This window comes from Etheostoma cragini, chromosome 17, assembly GCF_013103735.1.
Source record: "Etheostoma cragini isolate CJK2018 chromosome 17, CSU_Ecrag_1.0, whole genome shotgun sequence".
Lineage (NCBI taxonomy): Eukaryota > Metazoa > Chordata > Actinopteri > Perciformes > Percidae > Etheostoma > Etheostoma cragini.
The window spans coordinates 25,310,732-25,325,582 of NC_048423.1; the positions used below are offsets into that span (position 1 = coordinate 25,310,732).

Here is a 14,851-nt window from a genome sequence, read left to right on the forward strand (position 1 = left end):
CTGTAATTGAGGCAAGGAACATTACCTGTTGTTAGTCACCTTCCCTCCTGACAGAGGACAATACAAGGCAAGTCAAGCATGTCCAGGATCTATGGGGGATGCAACAGCTCGGCTTTTAGCATTTTAATGAAAGAAGATGTTGTCATAGTCCTCCTGTTAAAATGTCAGGCTAACGACACCTCATGCAAAAACAGAATTTCTACAAATGCTTTGTGTCTAGGGCGTTAAAAAGACACTTGGATGGAGTCCAATCGAGTTTATTTGAATTATTTTGGCTCTCAGGTAATGAATCCGTACTGGTTCCGCCTTTCTTTTTGAAACTTCCTACACGGTTGGAGACAATCTACAACCTCCATCACTGCAATAATGAAATCAATAATGTATTCAAACTGACAGCGGATTTTAAACGTGATTTGTATGCCTATGTATAGCAATATCAACCTCACTGGTTGAAGCATTTTCCATTTAAATAATTAGCCGTCCTCCATAACTTCTACTATTGAATCTTTATAGGTCTCACTGCTATTAATTTTCCATTTCATTGAAGCCATTTATTTAACCTGTTATGTGTGTAGACACCTCGAACTAAGTAGTAGCTTAAATGTAAATATTCTGTATGAATAAACACTCACAATTCAGAGTTAACTGTGGATTAACTGCAAAGTTTAACCCTAATCCATCCATCCATCCATCTTCATCCGCTTATCCGGTATCGGGTCGCGGGGGCAGCTGCTCCAGTAGGGGACCCGAAACTTCCCTTTCCCAAGCCAAATCAACGGTGTGATAAACAGAATGTAATACCCCCCCGCTGCTCCGATTCTCCGACCAATCTCACGCTCCATGGTCCCCTTACTTGTGAACAAGACCCCAAGGTATTTAAACTCCTTCACTTGGGGTAAGGACTCACTCCCAACCTGAAGAAGGCATTCCATGGGTTTCCTGCTGAGAACCATGGCCTCAGATTTAGAGGTGCTGATCCTCATCCCAGCCGCTTCACACTCGGCTGCGAACCGATCCAGTGAGTGCTGAAGGTCATAGGCCAATAATGCCATCAGGACCACATCATCTGCAAAAAGCAGCTATGAGATCCGGAGCCCACTTAACTGCAACCCCTCCCCACGCCGACCACGCCTCAATATCCTGTCCATAAATATTATAAACAGGATTGGTGACAAAGCGCAGCCCTGGGGGGAGAACAACCCTCACGTTAAAGAGGCATGTCAACCAAGACAGCCCCTCCACACCCAGAGCTTTCAGTATTTCTGGACGAATCTCATCAATCCCTTGGGCTTTGCCACTGTGGAGATATTTGACTACCTCAGCAATTTCCACCAAGGTATTTAACAACAATCCCCCATCATCCTTCAGCTCTGCCACAGAGGACGTGTCAGCTTGATTTCATTCTCTTGAGTTCCATAAAGTGCTGGTTCCACCACTCTATTATCTCTTCATTTGAGGTCAAAAGCGTCCCATCCTTTCTGTACACAGCTTGATTGATGATTTCTTGCTTCCCCCTCCTGAGGTGGCAAACGGTTGTCCAGAAGCACCTTGGTGCAGACCGAAAGTCCTTCTCCAAACTTCTCCCCCACCATTAATCATAATAATAATAATTTTTGCTGTTGTCTGTTGTATCAGTGGAAGTTGGTAGTTGAGTCACCCGAGAATAGGGGGCTAATAGAGGGCTTTGAGCAGGCTACAGGGAACTAAGAGATGTTCCCGGCTACAAAGCACATATGTCGATGTTTTTGAGACTACAGTTGAGTTTAGGTGTCAAAACACCTCTTCAGCTTGAATGACTGTTTAAGTAATAAATGGAAAGCATTCATAATTATATGTTGTCACCGCTTTTCCTCATTAGAAATAGTTTTTGAACACTATGTAATGACTGCTTCAGGAACAAGGGAGAGTGCTCTGCTGCTTCTTTTTAGGATGACACTTGATCTGATATATTAGCGGAGATACTAGCCAAACAGATCTGCTGATGGAAGCAAAGTTTACGGTTAACTGACATGTGGGTCAATAATGGGAGAGTTAAGTTTACGTAAAGATGCTGGGTTGGGGTTAGAAAATGTACGTGTCAGTGAGTATGTATCCAGCAAAGCTGGAGGAGTTAGAAATGCGTACTGGGCTGACACCCTCCACATGGATGTTGTGCTCTTTACTCTGCGATGCTCTGTAAGAGACCAGGCTTCTGGCTGTAGAGTTGATTTGTTCAGATTGTATCGCCCGTTCTGCACGGCATTGCGACCAGCAGCAGCATGGCATGCAGGCCTTGTCAAAAAGGCCTTTTCACAGCTGTGGTGATAATAAACGTTTAAACTAACATTGTCACACGCTTGAAGTGTTTTACGTCAGTGGATCAATGGAGGCAAGTCAAGTGTTGATTCGAGAGGCTAAATCAATGAAACGTTTTCTCAGCTCTTTGTTAGTCGTTGGCTTCTTGCACGTCCCTTTAAAACATAACCAAGGTTAGGGGCTGACCATCTCAGACCAGGACCAAGCTAGGGTCTAGATTTAAACCCCTGCAGGGCTCTATCATTGGGTACTGGCACCATATTTCAGATACCGGTTAAAAAGTGAACTATACCAACGTTGGTCTTATTAGGCTCAGATAGTGTTATTCTGATTATATTTGGCAGTATATCTCATTCTCCGTTTTACATGTTTGACTTTTCATTTGCTCCAAATAACATGCCAGTTCTTTAAAGTTACAATCTGGAAGATCTCCGTTGGACAATTGTAGGTGTGTTTTGATGTCACTTCCCAGGGATCCAAACAGTGTCACCTGTGTGAAGTCAGTCAGTCACCAGCCTACCCTCTCTAGTGGACCAACCTGTGATAGGAATGAGGCCACTAACTGTGCACCACGTGATATTTTCCAGGAATGATGACACCCAGTTTTTAATATTGAAAATTGAAGGGCTTTCATCAGTGCGCTATTATGGTAATCACCTTTATGTTAATTAATTTGACAATAGATAAGGACCTAACAGACATATATTTAAAGGAAAATCTTTAAGATTATTACTTCTTTGCAGGGGTCTTAAATGTTTTAAAGCCAAGGACCCCTTAACTGAGAGAGAAACTCAGCAGGGACCCCCTACTACATGCTGTATATTGTAAGAAATGAAGATGCATAATAACAACTTGTAACAACCGGAGCTTAGCACCGCCCAGGATGATTGTGACTGGTTTAAAGAAATTCCGATAAACCAAAGCAGGGCTTTCTCCTATCAAGGAATGCTGTGAGGACTAACCAGACCTTCCTTCACAGCGTGGTGGAGGAAGGTCTGGCAAAGCAAGACTGTCTTGTGTGCAAACATACAAAGGAAGTATAACAATTATTTTTATCACTGAGATTGGTAACCTGAGTCTTGTACAAGTGGGTTTGGTTGACCGATATGGTACAAGCCTTTTGTATTTAATACAGAATGTTGTTCTTATGCCTTTGTCCTTCACAGAGTCAGAAGGGGACCCCGCTGTTAACGCTGATGAAGGATCCATACATTCTGATTGCAGCTGGTAAGAAAATAAAAGCCGTACAGTATTATGAGGAAACCTAATGTCAATGAAATTAAACAACTATAACAGAAAACCATAAGCACCATTTAGTTGTAACTATAGTATTTATTAATAATGTTCTTTGTCACACATATTAGTAATTTTAGTGCCATCCATCCACCCTTTGTGGCCCTGCAAGCTTTTTCCAGAGGGATCCCAACAGGTTCCCTGGCCAGATGGGATAAAAACTCCCTTCAGTGGGTTCTGTGCCCGCCACGCGGGTCTTGTCCTATCTGGGCTTGTCTAGAACACATCCACAATTAGGCATCCAGGAAAGAGGGGCGGGGGGCATCATAATCAGATACCAGTGGCTCAAATGAAACCAAGAAGAAAAACAGAGTATAATTGACACTTTGTCCACTTATGCTTAATCTTCCTCCCCATGCCATTTGTTTCGGAAATATGGCCATTGCCGTGTTGAAGCCAACGCTGCCGATCTGCATGATGGAGACCATGTGTTCCAGTGAATGGCAATTAGGTATTTACAATGTTCTCTTCAGGACTCACTAAGAAATACCCATTACACACACCCACTATACTGTATAATATAAAAATCATAAATAAAAATCAGTCAGTACTTCAAAATGCACACACAAATGATATTTATTTGTTGACATTGTCAGAAATGTGTCAATTCAAATTAATTCTGTGTTTAACTGAACTTATAGCTACAGGTGTTGCATGACACTAGTCTAATACTGTGTTTCTCATTTTTTGGTCCTTTCCATTTACATAGATTAGGAGGCCAGATTATTAGAAACAGCTGTGACTATGATGCCGTCCAGAACACCACCCCCACTATGACCTGTATGCTAAACATATGATTTCATTTACACCTCTATGACAGTGTAAGGCTGTAAAGGGTTTAGCTTCTATTATGAAATCATGTGGACTTTAGATTACTAAAAACCATTTTCCAAAGCATGGTGTTTCAGAATATCTTAGATGTTTCCATCCCTTCTAGACAAGTGATATCCATTCATTAAAAAATCTTAGTAAATTTTAGTAACATCGAAGTATTCGAATGTATTCAAAAACCTGTATTGCAAAAACACATTGCTAGGATTAATAATCCCTTTCTCTGGTTACTAGTTTTTATATTTTAACAAAATACCATCAGTCATTGCTCCACATATTCTAATTTACATTATATACCGTACATGCATCTTTTACTTAAAGACTTGCCATAGTGCAAAAGTGGTTCTCTTCTATCCTGCTAGATATGAACTATCCACAGGCTTCCTGCAGTCTTTGGTGTTATTAGTTTGTTCCAGTGGGTTGTGTATGAAGTCTAGGTCAGATAAAAAGGATGAGTGGAGAACAGGATATTAGGGTGTCATGTGCTGGCAGGTGGAAAGCACAAGTCTTTATTACAGACAATGGAAGATGTTCGAAGGCTCAGTGATGAGGCGCTGATAGAGATCTGCTTATCTTAGAAAGGCTGCCCACACCTTCATTCTCTCATCTCTCTCTCTCTCTCTCTCTCTCTCTCTCTCTGTCTCTGTATGTGTCTGTCGGTGGCCCAGGCGTCGCTTTCTTAGCAGCGTCCATCTCCTACCTTATTGGAACCTACTGTACATCTTTGGCACATTGGCGCACAAGATGGGAAGGTAAGAAGAGAAATTATCCTGATCTATCTCTCTCTCTTTCTCTCTCTCTCTTTCTCTCTCTCTCTCTCTCTATTCCTCTGCCTCCTTTAGTAATAATGATACATGTAATAAATGGAATGGTATTTGCTGCCCTGGAGGCGAGGCTTAGTGAGTTTAAGGCACGGATCCGCACCGTGGAATCCATACCTTATGTGTCAGTATCTAGCCAGCGCACAGTACATCATACTGCAGCTTCTGTTAACACCCCCCCCCCCCCCCCCCCCCCCCCCCCCCCCCCCCCCCCCCCCCCCCCCCCCCCCCCCCCCGGCAGACCAGCCGGGCAAGTGGGTGACTTTCCAAAAAAAGTGTAGCGTTAGCTTCAAATCAGTAGGCGCACATGGCGAAACCTATGGCTGGCCGTCAACATTTTGGCCTTTCTAACAGTTTCTCCCCACTCACTGTGCAAATACTATTGAATCTTCCATTTGGATGCCATATGTTTGTACAGAGAAGCCAACTCTGGTTATTGGGAGCTCTTTATTGCGGAACGTAAAGTTGGAGGCTCTGGTGGCCGCGGCTGTGTGTCCCTGGGGCCAGAGCGGGCGATATAGAATCCCATCTAAACCACGGTGTCTGTCCCCTGACTCAGATCGGTTAAATCAAAGGTAAACCAAAGAAGGGGCTACAGTGGGGTTCGAAAGTTTGGGCACACTAGGTAAAAATTGGTATTAATGTGCATAAAGAAGTCAAGAAAAGATGGAAAAATCTCCAAAAGGCATCAAATGACAGATTAAAGTTAGATTTTATTTCATCATTTACACTTTCAAAATAACAGAAAACAAAAGAAGGTGTCTGCAGTTTGGGCCCCCTGCGTGGTTAATACCCTGTACCCTTGTTATTTACCGAGCTTCGGGACCAGATTCTGAATTTATCTGAATTCTCAGTTTTTATCACGTGTAGTCTATAAGTCAAACAAAGTACTTATTGTAGGTGATTTTAATGTCCATGTGGACGTTGACATTGATTGCCTTAGTCCTGCTTTCAACTCACTACTAGAGTCAGCTGGTTTCAGTCAGAGTGCATTAGGCCACTCCCTTTTTTAACTTTACCCCAGACCTTGTGCTGACTTATGGCATCCAAATGGAAGATTTAGTAGAATTTTCGCAGAACCCTTTATTATCAGACCATTCTCTAATAACTTTTGAATTCTTACTACCCAACTATACCCAACTAACGTAAATAAAAGCCTCTACACTAGATGCCTATCTGGCAGTGCTATAGCTAAATGTAAGGAAGATATTCCATATTCCTCTAAAAAAGAAGATGATGAGGCAAAGGAAACTAGCACTCCCAAACTCCCAAATAAACAACACAAACAAACCTCATGAAAACTTGAAAGTAAATGTTGTTCCACCAAACTGGAAGAATCTTTTTTAGATTGGCAAGACAGTCTGAAAATGAATAGGAAGGCCCTTATAAATGCCAGATCAGACTAGTGATTATTCATCACTAATAGAAGAAAACAAGAACAAGCCCAGGTTTCTTTTAAGCACTGTAACCAGGCTGACAGAGAGTCCCAGCTCTATTGAGCCGTCTGTTCTTAGAGCTCTGAGTAATGACCACTTTATGAGCTTCTTTAATGAGAAAAATATGACAATTAGAGTAAATGCAGTAGCACTAGATAGAACGACAAAACCTGACATATACTTAGACTGCTTCTGTCCTATAGACCTTCAACAGTTATTGTCAAAGGTCTCTTCAGCTAAGCCATCTACCTGTCTCTTATACCCCATCCCAACAAGGCTACTTAAATATAACAATGAAAGTTAATTGAGTGTTTCCTAATAAAATTGCCTGGATGAGAAATATGTATGGAGAATAGAATTGGTCCGAGCACTGAGCATAGTGGAACGCCATGGCTAACTTTTCCGTACTTAGAGGATGTGTCGTTAACATTAACAATTAAGTAATGACGTCAAATATAATGTTAATCATTTGTATGTACATAATGCACGAAAAACATGCATTCTTTTCTAACTTTAAGCAAAGACTATTGTGGTTGATCTTTGTCAAAGTGGTTTAATTTTGATAACCCTGACCCTGGCTTCTCTCCCTGACAGATGGCTTTGTGCTCTCATTGGAATTGTGCTGGTTGGAGTAAGTGTGATATGTGTAAGTATGAGGCTGACAACTACACCATTAGTGGGTCTTCAGATATCAGATATTTGAGCACTGGAGGGTCACTAAATGGTTTAGGCAATGGAGCAGAGATGTTGCTGCTTTAAATAAAAGGAACTCTACGGAGGATTTGTGTGGTGGGTAATAATAGTGCATTCCATTTACCTCGGAACTCTGAAGCAGAAACTGGGAATGACGTCAAAGTCATGTTAGTCTCACCAAAGCCTGTCCACGGAAAGCCTCTTCACCCCCTATAAAGCCCCACTGTACCAAATTTGATTGCAGTTGCACCACAGTGGGTGATCGCGGCCCAATACAAAAGGAATGGGACTCTAGACGGCTAAATGTGTCTCTTTCGCTTGAATGCCGTTTAAAAATCTCAGATTTGATTGTAGTTTTTGCAAGTTCAACATGGATTATAGGTCAAAAGTTGAATGAACAAGAACTTGTGTCCTTTTGATTTGTTACAGGTTGAGTTGTTGTTTCCCACAACACACCAGCATTCTGCTAATGAATGCTCATTGGTCAGTGAAGGACTGATCACTACCGGAGATCCCGTTTGAAAGGCATCCGAAGCAGAGCCAGAATGTCTGAGTGAATATTTCGGTGTGGTCTTTAGAACATTAACAGACCTCTTTCCAGAATGTGTCAGTTGACAGTGAGAGCTTACCTGTCTCATGCCTCAAAAGAACAAAGAAGGTGACTCAGAGCTCGCCGTGTAGCAGTATCTCCGGCCGTACGGTGTGGTACGAGGAGGAAGGTTTGGCTAGTCCACACAACGTTCAGGGATAGGAGAAATACATGTTCTGGTGTATTGGCAATTCTTTAAACCAATCACTATCGTCGTTGGAGTGCTAAGCTCCGGACAGAGCCACGGTGCCTCTGCTAAATAGTCCCAGGAAGGAAGTTGTTTTGGTGGAACATGTGTACGTTCAGAAGTAGTTTTAGTCGTCAACAGAAAACTCAGATTGGACAGATAGTCTAGCTAGCTGTCTGGATTTACCCTGCAGAGATCTGAGGACCAGGTAACCATAGTCCTCAGAAATCCACCAGAGGTTAGAACGCCAACACAGAAACAGAGGACGGGGACGGACATCCAGCCGAAAAGACTGAATTCCAGCGGAATTTCCTGCTGCACCGGAGCAATCTCAGAAGTGGAACGTCTTGGATATAGACTAGACCCGAGTTGAATGTGTTCAATTTACAAGTCTGAGTTTTACTGTTTTCATTAGCTCTAGCCAGGTTAGCCAGTGTTAGCACTGCAAGTTCATAACAATGCATACAAACAGCGTAGCAACAACGTTGGACAGGACCGTGTGTAAAACTGATTACAGAGTTCACAACTGATGATTTTTTAGCCCAGGCTCAGGGCTGTCCGAGTTCCTGAGCCCAGAAGTTTGAGGTGAGGTGCCGGGCTTTCGAATTTGACATTGGAAAATCTGACTTCCAAGTACAAATGGAACGCACTATGATATTACACGAAAGGGTGAGCTTTACCGTCGTCATTGGCAACTGCCCGCATCAATGAAGGGCCAATGATGGTAAAGATCCCGTCATATAGTATTGCTATTATACAATGGTTACCAACCAAATAAAAGCCATTAATGAAACCATGTTTACTACTCCAGCAAGTAGGCCGACCCAAACAAGCTAGCAACAGAGACGATGTCTAGACCCGGCGGAGTCAGCCAACTTGAGCTAATATTAACACTTTGTAGAGAGATTGTGCATGTGATATCTGTTTCCGTCCCTCTTAATTAGTTTTCAGTGTTTTTAATGTTTGAGAGGCTGGCTCTTTTGAGGCCTTGATGATACAGCGCTGGGGGAGTTGTGTATGTACAACAAAGGTGTCTTGTGACAGAGGGGGAAGAATGTATGAATGCATAGTACGTGAATAGGTTAAAAGACCATCAAATTTGGTAAATGACCTCATTGCTTTAAAGCTATAGAACATTTTACTTTATGTCTTCCCCATGAGGATTTCTAAGTAATGACAACAAAACATATGGCGTGTCCGCATGTTACAAGTTGACCATGACCACGACATCATATTGAGATTCATCAGTTCTGACATATTTTACCTTCCTCAGCAAGTAGAAACACAATAGTAGATCCACTACATAAAGAATCTAAAGCATTGTATGTGCACTAATTCTAAAAAGCTTTGTATTCTTAAAGCCAGGTTGGGATTTTAATGTACAAAACAGAAGGAGAAGGTTGGAGCTGTTGTTTGAGGGTAGAAAACAGCGAGGCTGTCCAAGTGATCCAGATTATCCACCTGTTCTATATCTCATGACTCTCCAAATTCATTCATCCCTCATTCTGCCAATGCGAGTCTGAATTCTGTGATTTTAATGCTAATATCTAAAAGCAGCCAGCATCGCTCCCACTTGGAAAATGGCAGGGCAGGGGTGGGGTCTACAGGCATGTCGTATCAAGCCTGTTTAAATGGTGCTTGTGTGTCAGAAGTGGGCATGATGAAGATGGTCGGCTATCCAAATGCCAGATGAACGTCTTCCCCCTTTTCTTTTTCCTTGGATAAGGAATGTTGTAGAATGTTTGGCGAACAATGATCGATGCGCGATGACATTCAACCACCAGATGCGGCTGTTCCGACGCATCACACGAGTCGGAGGCACATCACAGATTAAAGAATGTAAAAAAATTCCAATTCATGGCGCTTTTTTTTGTTTTGTTTGTTATGCATTCTGCAGAGAAGGGAGACTGGCAGTTCACGGTTTGAAATGAAAGGGAGAAAACAGGACCGACTAACATGGTGGAAATCGCTCATATACTAATTTTTTTTTTTTCGTCAACTTAGTTAAGGCAGCAGGCGTGTGTTGTTTAGCCGCCTTCACTGCAAAGTACTGCGGGAAACTGAAGGACTGAAGTGTTCCCATGGCTGAGCTGCATTGTCTCTGCTGTGTTACAGGCATGGTGGACTCGTCTATGATGCCTATCATGGGTGATCTGGTGGAACTGCGCCATGTGTCTGTTTATGGAAGTGTGTATGCCATTGCTGATGTGGCCTTCTGCATGGGATTTTCTTTAGGTAAGAAGGAACCATGAAACTTTAGCAATGTCATACACTATTATAATTAGTTAGTTGAATTTGAAAAGCAAAAGACAGTGTTGCATGTATTTACCCTAACTGAACTGTTGTTGTACCATATGTCTGTAGAGAGTTGCAGTGCAAAGTGCTGCTCTAATCTAACAAGCATAACTAAAGAAGGGGTGTATGTGATCTGTCCCTGTCTGATCCAGGTCCATCCATCGGAGGATCAATAGCTGAGAGTATTGGCTTCCCCTAGCTGATGACCATCATTGGAATAGTGGATATTATTTTTGCTCCTCTTTGCATCTTCCTCAGGAGTCCACCGGGACAAGAAGAGAAAATTGTAAGATTCAAAGCACACATACATACAATCAATAAAATCCTTTATGAACATAAAGAAAAATGGAAGTCCTGGAAGGTAAAGTCAACAAAATGTTACACCTCACAAATGAAAAATGACCCATGTGGACCAACAGGTGCAGGTATAATCAAAGTAGACCGGTTTACACGGTTACACTTTGCACATTTCATAACCTTACATTTCCACTTTTCTTGAATTAATCTGAATCACATGACATAGTATACGCCCATTTTCCCACAAAATGTGCAAAGCTAAGTTTTGGAACTTATCCCGTGGTTTTCACCTAACTTTGCATATCACGTCTTCAGACATACAACAAAAAAGTGTACAAAAGGTACCAGCATATTCTATTTCTAACCATGTCTGCTTTTAAGAAGTTAGAACAGGCCAAATTAAAATTTTTAACTAAAAGAACTGAGTTCACGTCACAGGCAGACCTAGGACATGGGACACTGAAGATGGACCGACATGGTTAATCTGTTATTAACAGTTCAGGAGTTATCTCAGGACAGGTTACAGATAGGAGTAGGGTCTAGACCAGACTCTATAATTTACAAAGACCCAAAAAGTTCCCCCCAAGAGCAATACAAGCTAAGGTGTTCTACTGAAGTAGACATTTTGCATTATCATTTTTTCTTGACTGCAATCGAGGCTAGAAGTGAGTTACAGTATCCTGCTTATACCAAAACAATGAAATTTTATTTAATTTTGATACAATTCTGCAAAAACATGTTTGCACGTGCAATAAAATAATGTTTTATATATGTTTAATAAAAACTTTGACTAAGGTCCAAGGCAGAGATTTTTTATTTCTACCGGATTAACCAATCACAACTGCAGTATGGTTAAGATTAGCAAAGGCATCACTACGCTGCTGTTATCAGTACACAGCTTTAAAAGGTTAGGGAGAAGTCAAATGTATTCATCTATTTGACACTGGTGTTCATTTAGCATCATTTTGCTCAGTTGCATAACCAGCCAAACCCATTGTTCATGCATTGATTTCACTTGTTATTGAGCTTACCTCATTTATTTCTGCTTCACTATAAATACTGAGGTAAACCCCCGTTGCACTGTTGGAACTCTTGAGTAAATGATTTGGGATTCCAAAGTCAGTGCAAGAAAAAAGAGCTTCCATGAGGTTCATATGTGTATCTTACACAACACATGCAAATGCCTCTTATAAAGGTGGAGCCAGTTTGTCATTTCCACATTTCTGTTTAGAGCTTTACAGAGAATTATACTCTCTCATGTTTTACAGACATTATTGACGGGAGAAAAACCGGTAATTACCTTACCATCATTGGACACCAGTTGGCCGCATGCATGTCTCCATCTGACCTTCATGTCCATTTGTTTGTCCCCATGCAGCATCTGCCAGCCTGCACCACCTCTCTCACTGTCTGTACCGCTATGAGTTCATCTTTTCTGCCATTTTATCAGTATTTGCCTCTTTTAACTTTTTACTAGCTTTTTTTTTACTACAGCTTGAGAACTACCTAGAAGAAGGAGACAAACTTTATACCTTAATGATCCCCAAGTGGAAATTCAATTTTTACACTCTGACATACATTTACTAACAAAACTGTAGTTTACGCAGCAGCTGTTTATGTAAGTTTGGTAAGTGCCACCTCTATGCTTCCTCCTAGTATATATCAAACCTGACACCCATCAGGCATTCAGCGCATACTCCGCCCTCTACCGTAATTAGTGTGCGCCACATCATTCCATTTATTAATGTTATTTCCTCCGATATGTCCAAATGTCAGCTGTGGAAAGACTCTGTTGTATGTTGACAAGGGTTATGTACTGTGTGTATTATCTCTTGCCAGTATGTACTTGTATTTCAGTCGTTCTCAAACCTTTTCAATAATGTGCCCGTTTTAAAATAAATTTTTAGTCAGGAAGCTCCTGAGCAGCACAACCCATTTCATGCAGACCTTAGAGTGGTGCAGCATCAGTTTAACGCTAACTCAAATGTTCAGAAGCCATCTCTCCATCGCTGTTATAGCACAATTAATTTAGGAATTATGCTACATACGCTGCACTAATCCTCCATAGCCTCTTTCTTCTTAATGTTAAACAGCTTTATTGTAGGTATTTGTTTCTGTATTTATTGTTTCGTATTAATGTTTCTTATTGGTATGGACCAAACACCAAGACAAAGTCCTTGTGTTACTTGGAAAGAAATCCTTTTCTGATTCTGACTAAATACCTGACAACACAGACTCTTTTAACCAATCACCTTCTCTGTTTGGATCACTGATGAGTAGACGCAGGAGTGGCTTGTGGCCCGGGGGTAAAAGGGTGTCCCCACAACCACAGGACATCAGGACATCAGGACAGGACATGTCAAAGTGCCACATTGCCACGCCCACGCAGCCCCACCCACTGACACAGGCATTCCCTAATTACATGTGTGTACAGATGATGAAAGATATTAGCAGTACCTTATGTAAGGGATTGTCAAACATTTAATATAAGTAACTGTCAAACAATGCTTCCTACTTTTTATAACAAATTGTGGAAACTGGACCTATTGTATGTCTGCCCCCCCCCCATCTGTTTTAACTCTCTAACTCTGCAAATAAAATGTAATTTATGGCTTTCTATGATTATACGTCATGGTTTTTACTACTACTGCTACCACTGAGTCTCTGTCGGAAACCTTCCCAAACATAGGAACTGTATGTGTGCATGTCAGTGTGGGATCCTTCTGTCACACACTCAATCTACAGTTTTTTAGTTCTTATGAAACATCAGTTGCTACAACACACAGTATGAGTAAGAGCGTTGTACACAGTACAAGTACACAGTGTATGCAGAGGCGTTACCAGAGCACAAGATGGCGCTGCTGTAAAGCTTGAGGAAGTGAGGGAGCCAGACACAGTTAGTGAAGGATGTCTACGTGGTGGCAGTAGCTCAGTCCGTAGGGAGTTGGGCTAAAGCACTTTATAAGAAAAATGCACATCACATGTCAGTCAGTCAGTCTGACATGTGATGTACTTTGTAATGAAGAACATAACATGCGGCCACATCATTGGCTGGAAAAAAAAATCTGTTGTAGACGCCGTCAGCAATTCCTCATGAACAGAAAATGTTAAGGTCAATCAGTGGGAAAATGAAAACTAGAAAATGGCAATTATAGGTAAAGGAAGCCATTTTTAAAATTGTGTCAATAAACAACAATGCCCTACATGCCTCAGCAGAGAGGTTCTTTTATTTTTTATGTAGTACACCTTACCAGTCTCTGGACCTCATCTCTGTGGGCCGACTCGTCCCCTCCCCAGACTGGCCTGTCATCCGCCAATGGAATCCCAGAGTTGGAAGCAGAGATGGTCAGGTGGGAGTCACTGGTGGGCTCAGCACGCAGCCTTGGGGGGAGCCAGTGCTGAGGGGGAGGGGGGCAGGCACCAATGGTATTAAGTAAAAGTACTAATACCACACTGTAAAAATTCTCTGTTACAAGGAAAAGACCTGCATTGAAATTGTTACTTCAGTACAAGTGTGTAAGTCTCGTTAGGAAAATGTAGATAAAGCATTAACCCATGTGTTAATGCTTGTGTTAATTGTGTTAACAACACTTTTGTTGATTTTTATTGATGTGTTTAACTTTTTCTTACTTTTTGTAATTTTTTTGTAGTTGAGTAAGTAAAGTAAGTTATTGTACAGTCAAGTACAGTAGAGTATAGTACAGTAGATTGGCATACAGCAGAGTACAGTAGAGTAGAGTAGAGCACGAAAAATATTTTACATTTTACCTTTCACTGTAATTCTATCTATAAGTAGCACAACGACAGAATGTATGACTGTTATGATTTCAAAAACATCTATAAGCAAACACTGTCAGATTGGGGACCCTGGGTCAAAATCTTATCAAAGGGGGGAGGTCTAATTTGGGTCAGATTAGGGGTCCTTGAGTGAAAATGTTTGGGAACCACTGTTATAGGGGATGTGCAAAGATTCACAGTATTGAGAATAAATTAGGCAGACATAATAGTCCAATAAGACATGTGTTTGTGTAAATAGGGCTATAAGTAGACTGAACTGAGCACAACAGTTAGTGGTAATTCCAGGATTTTTTAAGTGTGGTGACATGGGAGGGGG

At 41.5% G+C, this 14,851-nt stretch overlaps 1 protein-coding gene and 2 long non-coding RNA genes across 3 annotated transcripts in view; all 3 read left to right on the forward strand.

Moving 5' to 3' along the window:
* Nucleotides 1-14,851, forward strand: part of slc18a2 (solute carrier family 18 member 2) — a 35,184-nt gene that overhangs the window by 1,398 nt on the left and 18,935 nt on the right. The window lies entirely within an intron of this gene.
* On the forward strand, nucleotides 7,314-8,588 carry LOC117960202. The gene is made up of 3 exons (XR_004660093.1): nucleotides 7,314-7,525; nucleotides 7,881-7,885; nucleotides 8,508-8,588. It is a non-coding gene; the product is annotated as an uncharacterized LOC117960202 (long non-coding RNA).
* Nucleotides 10,291-12,214, forward strand: LOC117960201. Its single transcript, XR_004660092.1, has 3 exons — nucleotides 10,291-10,380; nucleotides 10,593-10,726; nucleotides 12,006-12,214. It is a non-coding gene; the product is annotated as an uncharacterized LOC117960201 (long non-coding RNA).